At 39.8% G+C, this 13,510-nt stretch overlaps 1 protein-coding gene across 3 annotated transcripts in view; it reads right to left on the reverse strand.

Annotated features, from left to right (window-relative positions):
• Positions 1-13,510, reverse strand: part of SGCD (sarcoglycan delta) — a 946,774-nt gene that overhangs the window by 599,807 nt on the left and 333,457 nt on the right. Inside the window, exon 1 of one of the 3 annotated variants that reach the window (XM_045036400.1) lies at positions 5,333-5,555. The exons of the other annotated variants lie outside the window; for them this stretch is intronic. The gene's annotated coding sequence lies outside the window, so the exon portion shown is untranslated. Of the gene's footprint in view, positions 1-5,332; positions 5,556-13,510 lie in introns of those variants that run through there. 3 annotated transcript variants of the gene reach the window in all.

Consider the following 13,510-nt stretch of genomic DNA (forward strand, 5'->3'; position numbering starts at 1 on the left):
TGCTGCATAAAATTACAGTAAACTAAGCACCAACTGGAAGATTGGAAATGACGAGGACTCCCAGAACCTTTTAGAGAAAGACCGACGAGGACAAAAAGAGCCGTGAGAGCTGGAGGAAAACGCCCACCCCCTGTATCAAGGTGAAGACAGGTGGAGGAAGGAAGAAAGCATACAAAAAGAAACCTGTGCATTTTGAATCAACCAAAACAATAGGGAAATGGCAGGAAATGACATTTGGATTACTTGGATTACTCAAGGGATCTAATTCTCTCCGTATTTCAGCACATGGACCACAAAAAAGTAGTTCTGTCCCTTGTTGGAATTTATTTTAAAACAAGCACCCAAATCTAGAATAGGGTCTACTGGTCTATGATATTTTGCACATGAAAAGGACATATCCAGAAAAGGTTCCAGGTTTTTAAATAGTGAAACAGATTCATTTAGGATGCCATCTGTGTGGAAGTCCCAAAGCCTACAATTGCTTTTGACTTGGTATGCAGACTGTCAGCCCAATTTAAATCTGGGGAGGAAGGGCCTCTCCCGAGGACTGGGGGGCTCCATTGATTAAGCATCTCATTCTTGATCTTGGCTCAGGTCATCATCTCAAGGTTCCTGAGTTCAAGCCCCAAATCAGACTCTGTGCTGCTTGGAATTCTCTCTCTCCCTTTCTCTGCTCCTTCCCCGCTTGTGCTTGCTCTCTGTCTCTCTCTCTCATATTAAATAAACTTAAAAAAATAAAAATGAATCTGGAGAGGAATTACAGGTTGAAAATGATGAAGGTCAAGATGATCCAACAGTCTTTTCAAATTATTGCGTCCAGCCACAAGATCTCACAAACACTGCCTCTGAGATTTTCCTTATCAAATGTTTTGTACTCTTCTTACCCCTATTACCCTAATACCCACCTTAATCACCTTATGTTTGGAATATTACAAAGGGCTCTTACTAAGTCTTCCTTGATTACCGTTTTTTCTGTCCCAAGTTCATCAAAATTCCACTTTCATATTATCACTGACCCACATCAACAGAATTTTTCTCCTCTCTATTCAGTAACCTTTTGATAGGTTAATTTCAAACCCTGAATGCTGGTGACCCTAGTCCCTCAATTGGACCACATGGCAACAGTCCAGTCTAACCTCCATAAACTCCCTAAACTCAATCTTTCATTCACAGCACAAAATCCTCTGTAGACATGCTTGGGCTACCGTTGAGATAACACAAAGTCACTGCACCGCACATTATTTACATTCTGGCTGCAAGAGACAGACAATAAATAAGTAAATAATTAGATAAACCAGACAGTTTCAGAAAGCCAAGGCCATTAAGAAAATAAGCCCATTTGTTCATATTATCCCTCTACTCTCCCTCCTCCTTCACTTTTCGGGCTCTGATAAGGAAGTCTTTTCTATCCATTTACCTGAATCCTACCACCCTTCAAGAACTAGCCCAGTCCTCTTTCTTCCATAAAATGCCTCCTGAAACCTTTCCCTTCCCCAATTCTAGTCCTTGGTAACTTCTCTCTTCTCTAACGTTTTCGACTTTACAAGCTCCGAGACTCCACAGAGCCTCCGAGCAGCTTTTCCACTGAACATATGGGGCTTTGAAGCACGTTTTATGAAGAAAACAGCTGTGGCTAAAAGCACAGGCAAAATTGACTTCCTTCCCCTGTTTTATTTCTGTCCCTTGTCTGCTCATTTAATTGGTATGCTCTTCATGGGCAGACACAGGTCTCCTTCTCTTGTATTTATCATAGCACTAAGCACCAAGAATTGGATTCTCCCACCCAGTGGATCTGTCCAAGGACAGAACACAGAGACCTGGGGCGGCAATGTGATGTAATGGAGGTGAGATCAGAGGAGATACAGGAGATAAGCCACCTGCTCCTTCCTGAATTTTCTACAAAACAGGCTTTTGAATTTCATTTATGAAATGAAGCAAAAATGGAAGGTGGGGCATTATGGCCATTTCTTAGGAACCTTTACAGTTCAAGAGGCATTTCAGACCATGGCAAGCGGAGAGGTTGGAAAAGGAAGGCTGTTCCAGGAGGAACAGGTGGAAAGACACCTGTTTCAATGGGATTTTGTTGTTGTTTTTGTTGTTGTTGTTTTTGAGTTATAATTGACATATAACATAACTTAGTTTATACAACATAATGATCTGGTATTTATAGATCAAGAATACTTATAGACTATTTATAATAAAAACTGAAAATGCCAGGAAAAGATTACACTAAGTCTCTTACAGCTGCAAGCTTCTATGAAGGAGTTCTTCTAAAAAACACATTTTGACGTAGCCATGTCCCCATCTGTTGGGTCTATGGAATCATCCAGATAACCCACTAGATATTTGTTGCCTTTGCTTCTTACTTTGCCTTTACTTTAAACATAACTTCTTCATGCTCCTAGTTTTTTTTTTTTCTCTTAGAAATTATTTAAGAGCAATTATGTGCCTTGTCCTTCTACCACCACCTGGTATAGCTCAAATTTATACTGATTCCTACATTTTAACAATACTCCCTGACAATAGCTTTATTTTTCTACTCAGGGGTCCAATTCATTAATATTTATGCAATGGGCTCATTTTTAGATCTTTGCCTCCCATCCTTCAAAGGCTGAAACTAAAAGGACAGGAAATCCTGGTTCTCAGTAGACTAGTTCTGTAAATTTCAGCCCATGCTTTAGCCAGCCGTATTGGGTTTCTCTGGTCCACAACAGTTCAGCAGTGTAAGGGTATAGTAAGATAGAGCTAGAAAGCACCTGTAATCTACAAACATAACACAAATGGTGTTTGCTCGCTCAGCCTCAATTAATAGATGAAACAACTTCCCTTGCAAAAAGCCCCCCCCCTTTTTTTTCTTTTACTTCTTTCATTATGTATGCTGAAAATAAAACCTTCTCATCCTAGACTCAGAGTTCAGATGTGGAAAATATCATCTCTCTAGCTTTGCTATTCTGAGGAAGATTTAGTTCAATCTTCTAAGGTCAAGCCTGAAAAGAAACGAGTAAATCCTAAAAGTGATCAGGAAGCAAGCCTATAGAATACAGGCACAGGACCTAACAGATATAATTGACTTCCTGTCTCTTTTACTAGTTGTCCACCCCCCCACCCCGTGTTTTTGTTTTATATTGGTTTTAGCAGGGTTTTTTGTTTGTTTGTTTGTTTGTTTTGTTTTTTTAACTCCAGGTCCTCAGCTTAAGGCCAAGGATTATATTCTCTTAGCCTTAAAGAATAATAGATTAGGCATAATCTGTATAGTGTGAAATAATATGGATAAGCTCCTGGAAAATTTTACTATGGTACAGTTTTTGTTTTTGTTTTTTGCAGGGAGTACAGTTCTTATAGACACATTTTTATGGAATATTTTATTTGCTATTGATAATCACACATAAATTTAAAATGTGTCTTTAAGACTAGTGCTTCGGGGCGCCTGGGTGGCGCAGTCGGTTAAGCGTCCGACTTCAGCCAGGTCACGATCTCGCGGTCCATGAGTTCGAGCCCCGCGTCGGGCTCTGGGCTGATGGCTCAGAGCCTGGAGCCTGTTTCCGATTCTGTGTCTCCCTCTCTCTCTGGCCCTCCCCCGTTCATGCTCTGTCTCTCTCTGTCCCAAAAATAAATAAACGTTGAAAAAAAAAATTTAAAAAAAAAAAAAAAAAAAAAAAAAAAGACTAGTGCTTCGGTGTAGGTGAGGATGAAGTCTTGAACAGATTTTAAATCAATTCTTCCAGGAATCCAGACATAGCGCAAAGACACAGGCAGTGTTTTTCTTGGTGGCCTTTTTTTTTTTTTTTAATTTTTTAAATGTTTATTTTTGAGACAGAGCACAAGCAGGGGAGGGGAGACAGACAGGGAGACACAGAATCCAAAGCAGGCTCCAGGCTCTGAGCTGTCAGCACAGAGCTCAAGGCGGGGCTCAAACTCAGGAACCATGAGATCATGACCTGAGCTGAAGTCAGACACTTAACCAGGCGAGCACCCCAGCACTGCCCCCGCCGGGGCCCTCTCCTGTAACTTCATTTTGCTCCCAGAGCAACCCTGTGGCACTAATTTTCTACCACAATTAAGTTAACTTAATCAAAATTACTATATGTCACTCTTATTTTTTGGTATTAAAAACATCCTTTCCAGTTATAACACCCAGATTATACCTATCAAGACTAAAACAACTGTACTCATGCTATACTTGAATGTACCTTGAATTAGTCACATTGCCCACAGTTCCAAACTTCTTGATCTTACTAATTCCGTTCATTAAACCAACATGGAGCCCAGCGTTAATTACACCATTTTCCTTGCCAACACCCATTCTCCATATATCCAATGCTATCAGTTCTGCTCCCAAGGTGTCTCATCGAAACCGTCGTTAAAAACAAACAACTAAACATTGGAATGACCTTCGATATCACCCACACAATCCTCTCTTCTATCATCTTATTTTGGGTCTACAGTCCTCTGGCCTCAAAGGCAGGGATATCTTTTGGGCTGCTCCAAATCTTCTCTACAATCCAGTCATCCCCCACCAAACCCAATACAAAGAAATCATACTTTAGATTCTTACCAGATTATATTCCTGCTCAAAATTTTTCAATAGGTACCTCACTGCATAATAACTTAAATCCATACTACTTAGCACGGCATTCAAGGACATGTAGGAACTGACCCCAGATTTCCCATCTATTCTCATTTTTCCACGGTTTCTAGTCCTGCCCACCTTATATTCCAGGAAGTTACTTAAACAGGCAGTGGATTGCATGGTGCTCCAAAAGCCTAACTTTTAAAATTATTTACAACAATAAACCCAAGCTACGATTTCAGGATAGTTTTTCTGTAACAAGAGTTTGAATTTTATATAGGATTTTATTCACTAGCTTCTTGGAAGAATATATGACTTGAATGGTTTGGTGACAACCATACGCGTAAAGAAAATGATGATCTGAGAATATCGCAGCACTCCTTTGGGGAGAAGAGCCAAATGTGGGGTCCATTAACATCTCAAAAGGGGAAAGCAAGAAAAATAACTGCTAAAAAACCAGTGAAGTGGGAAATGATTCACGGATTGGTTGAAATGGCAGGTGTGGATATTTTCTTTTCTACCAACAATAGCCACAGAAACAATTTCTAGTTATTGCCCGGGAACTGTTTCCAAAGGCACTACATTCCTAAACCTGGGAAGTAGCAGTATTGTTTCTTTGTTTTGCAAATGGAGAAATTCAGGCTGAAAAAAGACAAAGCACTCGGTCAAAGCCACAGAACAGCTAACCGCAAAGCTGGGATTTGAACTCAAACTGTGTTGCCTCCAAAGTGTGTGGGGCTTAAAAACATTAGACTCTTTTACCTAGCACGCCTTGCCGAGCCACTGCCAACACACGCGTAAAGACAGCCAAATCCAGGTGGCGTTCCTTTCCAGCAGGGTCTGATGTTTGCATCCCGTTCGGGTTTCTAAGACACCGCTTCTGACAAGTTAAAATAGCTGCACTCAGATTCCTCAGCCTTTCTCCCCCAGCTCTCCAGTCCTTAGTCCTGAAGGGCTGTATCCTTGAAATGCCCCTCAAACTCTCTCAGGGCGCAGGACTCCCGGAGCAGAAGGAGAAATTAAATGAACCTGCCCTCCCCTTCCCCCTTCTCGCTTTCTCTGCTGGGAAACAACCATAATTTATTTAACTTGTGCTCCTCTAGCCAGGGTGTGGGTTTGCTTGTTAAACCTAGTCATTTTCAGCTGGGCCAATTAGCAGGGGACTCTCCCTCAACAAAATAAAACAACTTCCTTGATTTTCAAAATAACACACACACTTGTAGACATTTGGAAAACTATGGGACAGCACAAAGAAGAAAATAAAGATCACCTATAACCACTCTTACAGTTTCTACCTTGTTTCTACGCATAGGCAATAGATATTTCTAACCTTGTTTCTACGCATAGGCAATAGATATTTATAAACTAACTTTTCTCATGGCAAATTTCAAAAATACACAAAAGTAGGCAGACTGGAATATAAAGAAATCCAATGTGCCCATCATTCAGCACAATTATTAATCATGGCCAATGTCATTTCATCTACATCCCTACCATTTCCCCCTTCCTCTCATCTCAGACACCATATCCTTTCAAATGTAAATGTTCCATTATGTACTTGTGTAAAATAAATGTGCTTTTCATTAATCATAATCTGATAGCATTATTTTACCTACAAATTTAACAATGGTTCCTTCATATCATTAAATATCCCCATTTAATGGCTGTATTTCCAATTTCTCATGCATTTCTCTTTAATAGGGTTTCTTAAGTGTTTATTTATTTATTTTTTTTGAGAGAGAGAGAGTGAGCGAGCAAGCATGCACAAGCAGGGGAGGGGCAGAGAGAGAGGGAGACACAGAATCCCAAGCAGGCTCCAGGCCCTGAGCTGTCAGCACAGAACCCAATGCAGGGCTTGAACCCACAAACCGTGAGATCATGACCTGAGCTGAACTCAGACGCTTGACTGACTGAGCCACCCAGGAGACCCCAAGCATTTCTTTTTAGGTTACTTGTTTGAATCAGAATAAAATTTAGGTCCACAAGTTGCTATGGGTCAGTGTGTTTCTTAAATCTTACCTCCTCAAAGTGTGTTGGGAGGTGGGGTGGAAGGGAGTGGCAGAGGCATCACCTGGGAGCTTGTCAGAAATGCAGAACCTCAACCTCCCCCATGCCCCCCCAACCCAGACCAACCAAAGCAGAATATGCATTCTAACAAGACCTCAGATGATTTACATGCACATAAAGTTTGAGGCTCACTGGTTTTAAGTCTCTTTTAATCTATGGTTTCCCATTCTTGTTTCACCTTTTCATTTAGTAAATCTTTCCAGGAAAAAAAAAAAAAAAACTAGCTTGTAGGTCTCCTCAAGTTTCACACAGTGTAGCTAATGTTATCCTCATGGTATTGTTTAACCAGCTCCTGTCTCCTGTATGTAATTTAACATAAATGAGGAATTTATCTAAAGCCTTGATTAGAATCAGGTTCTATTTTAGGGAGGAAGAATACATCACTGGCGGTGGTGGCTTCTATCAAGAGGCACATACAGTTCAGTTGCCCCTTTTTGTGACGTTAGTAGCCTTAAAGATCATTCTGTAGAACTATTATTTCATTAGGCATTGTAACATGGTGACATTCTATCTTTCTCCCTCTTGTACAGCGTTAACACTTCTAAGAGCATCTTTTCTTTATCAGCTCTAGGATTCCTCTGAGGCATCATCTGTACAAGAAAGACAAGATGACTCTTCAATTCTTTCCCTTTATTAGTTTTCAGAATACTGAGTTCGTTCTCAATCAGACTCTAGGGGTGACCAAAAAGCTTTTGGGATTTTTCTTTTTTTTTTTTTTAGCATTATTAGGAATGCATGGATTTACACATAGTTGATATTTTCCAATCATCTCAATTATTATCTTATTGAAGCTAAAATCCTTGCATCTTTGGCTCGCAGGATCTCTCATGTTCCCAAGAAGCCTGACTTAACGACAGTCATTTTTTTCTAGCTCTTTTCAGAGGACAGGCTTACTAAATATGTTTTGTTTCCAGAGAGAGTCATCATAAGTTCAAAATGATACTTACAAATCAAATTCAGAATGATCGTGATTTTATTTAAACCCATTTGTCTTATAGTCGGTTTTCAATTCTCATACACCAAACACCCTGGATCTCAGTGACATCAACATAATTCCTCATTTGTCCCTAATGATGGACTTTGAGGTTGTTTCCTGTTTTTGCTATTACAAATACTGTTGCAATAAATAGCCTTTTGTTTGCATCTTTTGTTTGGCAAATTCATCTTTGGATAAGTTTGAAGAAGTGATTGCTGTGTCAAATGATAGGCAATACATATACTAATGGGATGCTACTATAATGCAGTGTGTATTTTCACATAATGTTACACTGTGAACATTTTTTACATCATTAAATAATTTTCTACAGTTTTATTTTTGATGGCTAGAAGATAGACTTTTTAATCATTCCCTGATTACTAGTCATCCAACCTGTTTTCTATGGATCACAGTTTCAATCATTTTAATGACTATCCGTGTAGATAAGCCACTTGCACGGTTTCAGACCTACTTCCTTAGGAGCTAGTTTGCACCTTCACTTGATGAAACTGCTTTGAACAACCTCTTAGGCTAAGCAAGTATCAGTCATCACATTCCAGGGATACTGCCAAAACAGCACTTTCAAAGCTAGTTTCAAAGAAAGCCCAATTGATACAACTGAATAGCCAATGTAGAACAGCATCTGACCTCAACTTCATCACTAATTCTGATTGATGAATCTAGTCCACACTGTCATTTATAAAAGAGAAGCGTTAGATTAGATGATTTTATTTAATAAATGTTTTTCCAGCTTTAAAAATGAGTATAATTCTAAGGAGTTTCATATGCTTTCATGTTCTTTGGCATTCTTCAGAAGTCAGGGCTGTTATTCTACCTATTTATTCTTCTTTTATTATTATTATTCCACTAAGCATCTAATATCACTCGTTACTCTTGGTGAGTTTTATTACCTGCATGCTGAATTAACTTTTCAGACTCCCTCCTGGCTGTTGAACTAGAGTGTATGGCTCTGAGTCTAGAAAAGATTCATGCCTAATTTAAGTACTACAAATATTTATTGACTGCCTCTTATTTACAAGCCACCATGCTTGTTTAAGTGTAATTTTTAGTTAAGTTTGTTAGAAAAGTAAGTTCACTTGAAAATATATAGCCTAAAAACTGTCCCCTGAAATATCGTTTCTTTACCATCTGACCACAGAACTGGTACAAGAGACAGGGAGTTCTTTAAAACTAGGCCACTACGGGGCGCCTGGGTGGCTCAGTTGGCTAAGCGGCCGACTTCGGCTCAGGTCATGATCTCACGGTCTGTGAGTTCGAGCCCCGCATCGGGCTCTGTGCTGACAGCTCAGAGCCTGGAACCTGTTTCAGATTCTGTGTCTCCCTCTCTCTGACCCTCCCCCGTTCATGCTCTGTCTCTCTGTGTCTCAAAAATAAATAAACATTAAAAAAAATTAAAAAAAAAAAAACTAGGCCACTAGGACTGGGTGAACATAGTTAACAATCTTCATATCCATATTCATCTACAGAAGAAATCTATCTTTAACATAATTTCTAGTTATGTCCCTGCTCTCAACAGGCTGCCTGAAGCATTAGCTGGAAGTAGAGACAATAATAATCCTGGGCCTTCCATAAAGACATTTCTAGTTTTCTCTGACGTCATTTGGAAGAGACCCAATTTAGAGGTGCTCTGCCTAGATATCAAAGACACAGTCCGATGTAAAGAGGAGCCATGTCTGTAATCCAGCTACCAGAGGTTTGGTCTCCCCAGTCTGTCTAGTGTCTATCAGACACTCCCTTCTTTTATTCTTTAAGAAAAGAAAGAAAGAAAAAAAGGAAGGAAAGGAAAGGAAAGGAAAGGAAAGGAAAGGAAAGGAAAGGAAAGGAAAGGAAAGGAAAGGAAAGAAAGGAAAGGAAAGGAAAGGAAAGGAAAGGAAAGGAAAGGAAAGGAAAGGAAAGGAAAGGAAAGGAAAGGAAAGGAAAGGAAAGGAAAGGAAAGGAAAGGAAGAGCCTAGGGGGTGAATTCTTCTGGAGGTCAGTGCGGGGGGGGGGGGGGGGGGGGTGCGGGGGTTGGGGGGGTGGGTGGTGAAGGAAATAAATAAATGGAAGCTGGCAGTGCCAGAGGCAAATCACTGGAGAAAGATTGTTCTCACACATCACCAGCAGTCAAACATCTCGTAACTTCTTTGACCACAGGACTCTTACTTTAGATTATTTTTGATGCCATCTCACATATAACAGGAGGAGGGAAGGGTGGTCCAAATAACTTGATTTTGAAATGTAGAATGTATGGAGGGAAACAAATAAAGACAGACATGTTGGCCAGAGTTTTCTAACTTGAACTATATTTGAGGCAAGGGGATCTAGCGCAGCTGTACCTTTTTATTCTAAGAAAAAAGAAAGGCCCAGTGTCTCTCTTTGTGTATTCAAAACACAATACAGAATTTCATATACTGAAAATCAGAATAATTTGAGTTAATGTTTACTTGAAAAATAAAAGTACTATTTAGAAATCAGAAAATTGGTTTTCTGGGATAATAAAATGGAAAATGAATATAGGTAATTATATGAAAAAGAAAGACCTTTGAAAAGGCATTTATGTGAGCAAATAAATATGAAGGTCTGCTAAAAATATTTGAGATATTAAAATATAATTGATTCTTGAAGAAAATACTCTGAAATGTACAGGGCCACTTATACATGGACTTTTCCAATAAATACAGTACAAGGTACAATACTGTAAATGTACTTTCTCCTCCTTATGATTTTCTTAAAAACATTTTTTCTAGTTCATTTTACTTTAAGAATACAGTATATGATTCATCTCACATACAAAATACTTGTCAATCACTGTTTATGTTATTGGTATGGCTTCTGGTCATCAGTAGGCTATTAGTATTTAGACTGTGGGGACTCAAAAGTCATATGTTGATTTTCAAGAGCATGGGGATCAGTGCCTCTAGCCCCCCATTGTTCAACTGTACAGAATATTTGTGATTACCTAGCATCCAAATATCTAGATGCTTATAGATGTTCTTTTTTTTTTTTGAAAAAGAGTTAATGAAATTATCAGAATATGACCCTGAACATTTCAAAGCTTTTAGAACTTCTATAACCTCTAGACTTATATTTACAATTCCTTCTTTGACATCTTCCCCCAGATCCATCAAAGGCATCTGGAATTTAGCATGGTGAAACTGAAGAACTAATTTCCCCTTGCAAAATGAATGGTTTTCAGTCTTCCCTAACCTCAGAACACAGCCCCAATATCTACCAAGATGCCTAAGTTCAAAACTTGGGAGTCTGGGCCAGCTTGATGGGTATATGCCCAGCGCCTTCATACAGAGCCTCTCACTCTGGAGGGTCCTGCACTTAGAATTTAAAACTCTGAGTTGCTGTCTTTAATTTCTTAATTGGATCTTCCAATTTGTGTTTCGTAAGTGAAGTGTGGTAATAAACAATGGAGCATGGCAAGGGCTTAGAGTTTGGCTCACATGTGGTCCTACCTCCTACCATCTTCCTGCCTCCCAGGACAGGTTCTCAGCCTCCCGTTACCTGTCCCCTAGCATCTGGAGTCTCACCCAGTTTTCCCCTCCGTGTCACTGCCCAGTGGCAGGTGCTCCCCTCTATCCAGGACTGTGACCATTTGGCACTGGTGGCAGGTAGGACACTGCATTTTTCTCTAGCCCTTCGCCTTCAAAGGGGAGCCAAGAGCAGGTACACAGAGGGTCAAGGCTGAGCATCGCCCCCCAGCACCCACTGCAGGCACGAAGGCTTACAGGCCAGGCTGGCTGCTTCCCATGCTACAGCCCATCCTCAGAGAGACCTCCCAGATCTCCTTCCTAAGTCTTCCTCCTACACTGTGCTGTCCCCTTCATGCCCTGTATGCTGTTTTATTCATTTGCTTATTTTTTAACTTTTTTTCTGTCTGCCTCCTCCTCTCTAGGCTGCAAGGTTCATGAGGACAACTATGTCTGTTTTCTCAACCAATCTGTATCAGGAGCCTATCTGAGTACTTGAAGTTTAGTGCTCAACAATTATTTATTAAATGAATAAATACTCATTACGGTGATAGTATTTAAGGTACTATTATATCATATCAGTTTGCAGCCTTTGAAAGTTGGAAACTTGGGTATACAGTGGATATTCAGTTTACCAGAAAGCATGTAGATGAATACATATTTGCATATTAATTTTCAAGCCTCAACCCAATCATTGGACTGTTGACCCTGGTACTTATGGATCTTATATTCATGGAAGAAAGGAAGTACAGTGTTACTTTAGAAGAGTAAGCTAAATTTTGGGATTTATTGGAAATTATCTAGAGAGATAAACTCAAAATCAAACTTGCCTGGGCAATTTTTCTCCTCCCCTCCTTCCCTCCCTTCCTTCCTTCCTTCCTTCCTTCCTTCCTTCCTTCCTTCCATGTTTCCTTTTTAATCACAGTCCATAATACTCATCCCTCAAATTTTATAATAAAGTTTAAGAAGGCAAATAAAAATTCTTTTTAAATGAAATGTTTAATACTTACTCAGCTATTTTAGTCTCTGGTAAAAGTTTGTGATAGGCAGAATAGTTATCACCCAAAGTGGTTCAGGTTACAATCCCTGGGACTTTGAAAATATCACACTACACAGCCAAAAGGACTTTGCAATGTGACTATGTTAAAGATCTTGGATGAAGAGATTGACCTGGATTATCTAGTTCAAACCAATGTAATGAAAAAGTTTTTATAAGAGGGTCCAATCCAGAGATATTGGAAGTTGCTACCCTGCTGATTTTGAAGATGCAGGATAGGGACATAAGCCAAGGAATGAAAGTGGCCTCTAGAAGCTTAGAAAAGGCAAGAAAATGGACTTTCCCCTAGAGCCTCCAGAAGCAAGACATCCCTATTGAGACCTTGATTTTAGGACTTCTGTCCTCCAGAACTGTTGTTGTTTTAAGCCACTAAATTGGTGGCACATTATTACAGAAGCCATAAAAAAACAATATGGTTTATTATAATGAGAGTTATATAGTTTATATTTTCATATAAGTATGGAACAGAAGCACAAGTTTTAAAAAAAGTCATAAAATACTATCTACCCTACTATTTCCTAACGTTGTCTAGGGATCAGATTCAAGTGAGGAATTTAATATAAACATGCTATCTCATGCTCCTTCCTTGGACATGCTGATTCAAGAATTCTGGTCCAATACAGAAAATGAAGCTTAAGAAAGCGAGAATGGTGTTCCTAAGGCCTCAAAGAGAGTCAATAGCTGGACAGGTGCAAAACTCTGATTTTCCAACTGCTGGTACCAAGATTACAGTTCCACACTGAGCTCTTATACTGACAGCAAGGGCCTTATAAGCAATATACAGGGATCACAATGTAATTTTTTGATTTTTAAAGATTAAGAAGTTTCAGCAAACCAAGTCCTAAATAAAAATGAGAGGGGGCTATGCTGGACTAAAGACTCAGAAGGATCTATTATGGACCCATTTTGGGTGCTCCCAGAATTCATATTGAAGCCCTAACCCCAGTGTGGCCGTATTTCGAGATGGGGCTCCTAAGGAAGAAGTCAAGGTTAAATGATGTCATACGGGTGGGGTTACTGTTCTTACAAAAGACACCAGTGAGCTAGCACCCGGGCTCTCTCCCTGTGAGCACATTCAGAAAGGCCATGTGAGCACACAGCAAGAAGGTAGTCATCTGCAAGCCAGGAAGAGAGCCACCACCAAAAACTGACCCTGCCAAATCTTGACCTGGGACTTCTAACCTCTGGAGCTCTAGAAAATAAAGTCCTGTTATTTAGGACACCCATCCTGTGGTACTTTGTTATGCCAGCCTGAACTGAGTAAGATAGGGCTGCAACAACCAGATGCATGTGTGGTCTTGAACTGGACACTGATTTAGGAAAAGCAGCCTTTTAATGGACATTTTTGAGTCAACTGGGGA

This window comes from Felis catus, chromosome A1, assembly GCF_018350175.1.
Source record: "Felis catus isolate Fca126 chromosome A1, F.catus_Fca126_mat1.0, whole genome shotgun sequence".
NCBI classification, from domain to species: Eukaryota; Metazoa; Chordata; class Mammalia; order Carnivora; family Felidae; genus Felis; species Felis catus.